The sequence below is a fragment of the Nicotiana tomentosiformis genome, chromosome 12, assembly GCF_000390325.3.
Source record: "Nicotiana tomentosiformis chromosome 12, ASM39032v3, whole genome shotgun sequence".
Classification (NCBI taxonomy): domain Eukaryota; kingdom Viridiplantae; phylum Streptophyta; class Magnoliopsida; order Solanales; family Solanaceae; genus Nicotiana; species Nicotiana tomentosiformis.
In genome coordinates, this window is record NC_090823.1 from 107,176,340 (window position 1) to 107,181,791 (window position 5,452).

At 41.5% G+C, this 5,452-nt stretch overlaps 1 pseudogene; it reads right to left on the reverse strand.

Annotated features, from left to right (window-relative positions):
- Positions 1-329: 329 nt before the first annotated feature.
- On the reverse strand, positions 330-2,361 carry LOC104092063 (senescence-specific cysteine protease SAG39-like; annotated as a pseudogene).
- Between the last annotated feature and the right edge of the window lie 3,091 nt (positions 2,362-5,452).

The following is a 5,452-nucleotide window of genomic DNA, read 5'->3' on the forward strand; positions in this document are numbered from 1 at the left end:
ACATAATTCAGTTACTTAAACGGAAACACTACGTATAATAGATCCTTGTGGTTCGGTCCTTTTCCGGACCCCACGCATAGCGGGAGCTTAGTGCACCGGGCTGCCCTTTGTAATTTTTCTGTTACACTGAGTAAAATTCAACGACCATACGTGATATTAACCTGATTTTGGGTGACTGTAGTTTAGGATTAATGTTTAAAAAAGGGCTAGTTCATTTGTGCTGTCACAAACAGAACTATGTACTTCATAATGTAGATTTAACACAAGTTTTGTACAGATTATGAAGCTTTGAAGCAGCTTCCAAATAGAGTATATGCACACACAAGACATGCTTCTTTAGCACATTTACATAATCAAGTAAAACTTAACACACCATTGGAAATATCTTCAGAAATAATAATAAACATAAAGCCTGTGATTTGGCTATTCATAATCTAGCTCTATACTTAAGCAGTTGGATAAGAAGCATCCATGGCTATCCCACATAGCCCTTATTTAGCATCAATTAATGTCACGTTTCATCCTTATATATCCATTTTCACCCCAACTACTACCCCAAGAGTTCTTAATCAACCAATATTTAGTACCATCTTTAGCTTTTTCCATATCCCATTGTTGTAACACCATGATCTAACTTCGTTCCACACGTGCCTGTAAAAACTCCACTCGTGTAGAATTGGAAGGAGAAGTCGCCAGCATCAATAGAGACTGAAACTAGCTGATTTGCCACAGCTTTGAGAAGTGAATTCTCATTGTTTTTGGGTACCTTTTCATAGCCTTTGATATCTGCTACATGGGAAGATTCTTTTTTTGTGTTGCATTTTCCATCAGCAGCTTTGTATAGGTAAGTTGTTTCAGTTGTTATGCCTTTGATTTTCACTATGAATTCGAATGCATCGTCCATGTAACCACCTTCACAACCTTGATCCTCACTCTTTCTGTCACAATCCACCAATTCTTGTTTTGATAGGGAGATCAACTTTCTTGTTGAGAGTTTGGTAATCCCATCTGTTGCTGCTATTGCAGTAAATGCCCAACAGCTCCCTGTTTGTTTGTAATAGAAATGTTAGAGGACCACAAATTAATGATAATGTGGACTGATAGTGTCACGTCTCCTAAAAGAATTACATGTATACTGCTCAATAATAAGTGGAACTAGTAATATGGAAAATAAGGTAAGAAACTTGCTACAACATGTTAGATTATATTGATGGCATAAAAACTATTTACATTGTCAGTATATATAAATTAAATCATTCGTTGTAAATGTAAGGTTGTATACGGTCGAAATAGATTTTGACCTTCCTACGTTCGATCGAGTTCGAGTGTTAAAAAGACGGAATTAGATTTTTGGGAGTGAGCTCCGAAGTCGGTACTAACGAGCCTCGAGCCCGAAGGTCGATCGAGGAGTCGGCTCGATAACCCTATCGAGCCCATGGCTGAATTGATCCGCAAGGCACTTCTTCGAGGTCGGAAATGCGCAACGCCCATCTCGAAGGTCGGACTCGAGCCAAGACCGAAAGGTCCAACCCAATAACGAGCTCGAGCCAGTATCGAGCTCACAGACAAGAGCCGTTGTGACCGCATCAAGAGAGAGAATCTTGGCGGGAATCAAGGAAGAGACAAGTCATCATGGGCCTTCCACTATATGTTTTATTTTATTTTTTTTGTAATAACCCTCTTCTATAAAAGGGGGAATCCTTGTAAGCTAAAGGGCAGAGACAAAAAAATAAATCACTTCTCAGATTGAAAGATATCCCTTCATATTTGCTTTACTTTATCTCATTTACTCTTATTGCTCACTATTTGTATTCTCATAGTCAAGAATATACGTATCTCTATTTCTCTACACGATTTATATCGAATTGTATCGCATATCCTTAGAACCACACACAAAATCTAACGTTATCCGATTTTTTCAGTAAACAAAGGCTAGACGACTTACCATATTGTCCTTGATCCTTAACTGGTGTGACTGCATCCTTTGTTCTCCAATCCATAGTTGTTTGAACTGCTGTCACATTTTCGTATCTGAATAAGGTAATTTTTGGTTCGCAAAATGGAATCTTCAAACCATTTCGAGCTGCTCTAAATTCCTCATTAAATCTACAAAAGCATTGATTCCTAACTTGCAAGGCTGGTTTGCTTCATCATTAAAAGCTTCAATTTGCCCTGCATTCTCCTTGAATATCTTGAAACCACTATCTTTTTCAGCATTATTTTTGTATAAACATCCATATTGAATCATCGATTGCTCATATTTTTGCATCAGGGGTTCATCAGCAAGTGTTCTTGTTGTAGTTTTAGAAGCCCATATTCCAAGAACTGCCAAAAGAAGAATTAGGAACTTCATATCTAATGAAAGGATTAAGGAAATTCTTTATTATTTGACAAAAAAATATAGATCTTGGTTCAAATAATTAAATTTACGTAAATAAGGATTAATCTTAGCTAACAATAATATCCTTAGACGAGGTTTTTAAAGAAGCAATAAATATCGTGTGGATCTGGTCGGACAGTGGCAATAACATATAGGAGTAACAAATATTCTAGAAATCAGGAGCAATAGTGTAGCATTCAATAATAATGAACTCCAATAATTGATATTTAAGTAAATAATAGGAATGATTCATGCAATAAAGGATGGAATAAGTGGATCTTCTTTCTCACAAAGAAGAGTGATAGACAATCCCTTGAATATTCGAATTATTCTTGGATCGGGTGGAAAAGCATAAATGAGAATCTTAGTGAAAAGGTAATGTTTGTATCTTAACAAATGAGATTTGATATTCTTTCTCAAGTCAAAGTGTGTGCTTTTACAAATGAGTTTCACATGCCCCTGTCATTGTCTCTTCTTCTCTTTATATGAGACATGTTCCTAACAAACCCTAATAGTACAAGTGCAGAGAATATCTACTAGAATATTCTCCTTAATATCCTATCTTGAAAACTAGCCGTTACAGCTTTGTCAACGGTACTCCACTTCGACCTCGTCTCTTATTGACACCTCGACTACGGCTCTCGTTGACTCTTCGACCACAGACTTTGCTGCTTCTTAGGCCATCTTGATAAACGACTACTTGGGAACTCTTCCCTTAGTATTATCTTGGCATAAATATTCTAAAGACATATTTTGACCCATACAGTTAGTCCCTCCGCTTATTGAGGCCAGCTTCCTGCGGGCTCGATGAGCGAATTTTGTTCGTTGTGGTCGAAACAATCGAGTGAGCTATGCAGGTCGTGGTGGTTACGGCGAAATAGCAACATGGCCCTACATGGGCCACTTATTTCAAATGCTTCGATTTTTCCGGTTGGTTTGTTGGAGTTATGTTGTCCACGAATTAGGATGAACGCATATTCCCGATGCGTTGCTTCGCTTTGCGTGTGACCCCTGATTGAACTTGCCGCTTCGGTTCCGGTGTCAGGTAATGATGAACCGATTTTGGTACTGGAGCCAAGATCCTTATAAATAGGGATGTTAGGGTATTATTTTGAAGTTTCAAGTTTTCTATTTCGAAACCCTACATTATTCTCTTGCTCTTTCCTTGCTCTAAACCTCTTCTTTCTATTCCAATGACTTGCATTCGTTCTAAGTTCTTCATTGTTCGATACTTCTCTTTCTTTCGTCAAAACATGTCTAACATGCCTTCTGAGTCTAGTGAGGAAAGTGATGCGATCCATTTGGCTATGGTGTTCCTACCCTCCCCCCCCCCAGGAAAATATTTTTGTCGCCGTCGATGATGGAAGTTTCCCGTTGGTGGAGGAGATAGTTCCTCGCAACCCTGATACTAGGTTTGACTTCTCCAATTTATTCGATGCTGACACTGGAGCCTTTCGGTCAGTGATGACAGAGAAGGAATTGGGAGAACCTAAGGCTAAGTCCGGCCTTCTCGATCACGTCAAATTGATCTCGTCCGGATGGGATACGGTGCAGGTCCACCGTCCAGGCTACGCGCCTTCTACGCCTATCCCTTCTAAGTCAGCGAAACTCTCCCTCTTCTTTCGTTGGTAGAGGAGTTCTGTCGTTATTACCCCGTTTGCCAAGCTCAGCTTGCACCGTACTTTTATAAGATTATAAGTATGCTAACCAAATTTTTCGAGCTAACCGAGGTCGACCTGACTCTTAGGTATTTAATACATATGTACGCTCCCAGCTTTTATAGGGGGACGATGTTGAACCTTCGCCACCGAGGAGGCAAGTGCCTGGTAGTGAAGATGGATGACAAAGCTAACCGCCCATTCTAGTTCAACTTCTTCTTCATTAGAACCGAGGACGTGGCGGCCAACGTCGATGGTTTTTCTGAGGCTTGGAATTGTACTCGTAAGTACCTAATTTCCTTGTATGTAGGTATCTAATTTTTCTCCCTTGCTTGGGGCTTTGACCTCTTTTCTTTTTCTCATGCAACCAAGACCTCACCTTTTCCTTTGGTCGAAGACATTTCTGACTGGGTTGGTCGGCTCCTCCCTCACATTATAGGGATCTGTGAGTGGTCCGGTTTCTTCAAGAAGTTTGGGCATGCTCTCCCTTCGACTGGTAAGTTCCTTTTATTACCGGTGTCTTGGTTCTTTTTCTTTTGGTTTATTTTTGTTGACCTTTCCCTTTCCTTGTGTTTTTTCTAGCTTCGGCCAGGGGATCTTTGAGGAGGTCGAAAGCTCCCGCACCCGCATTTCGAAAGAGAAAAGCCCCTACGTCCTCGGCTCCCTCCCCTTCTTCAAGTACGGTTGCTTCTGTTCGTGCCCCAGTTCTTTCATCGACGGTGGATGCTTCTGTTTGTGCCCTGGTACCTCCTCCGACGGCGGCTATTTTTGAGTCTGTCCCTTCTTTGGCCGTGAAAACCTCGGCTCCTCAGTTGTTCCCTCTTATCGATGAGGATGAGGAGCCTTTGCCTGGTGATGGGGATTTAATGCCTCATATGAGGAGGGCAGTAGACGTCATGAGGGAGAGGTCAGCGGCCACCGATGTGGGAGACTGTAGATTTGTCCTTCAGGAGACAGCCATAATGCATATCAGGGAGAGCCCAAAGGCTAGTCTCGAGACAATTTGCTTGTAGGTTACAAGTGTACAACCTAAGGGGGTTGCGGTTGAAGGCATGGCAGGTGACGGCCCCACACTTCCAAGACGTGAAGAGGCCTCATCTTCCGGCGTTGCAGTGGATGTACCTTCTTCGACTGATGATAGAAGTAAGATTGTTGCTGAGGAGGATGTTGGATCTGATTCCGACATGGATGCATATGAGTTGAGGATGATCGACGAGGGGCTTACTCAACTTGAAGTAAGGTTGGAGGGGGGGTTCGAGGACGATTACGATCCCGATGGACCGTAATCTTCTTGTGAATACTGAGCAAATTATCCCCTCCCTTGTCCCTCTCAGTTCTGAAGTTGAGGGCATGACCCTCAAGGATATGAACGATAGCGACCTGTCAAATAACATTGCTGGCCATGCCCTTCGGG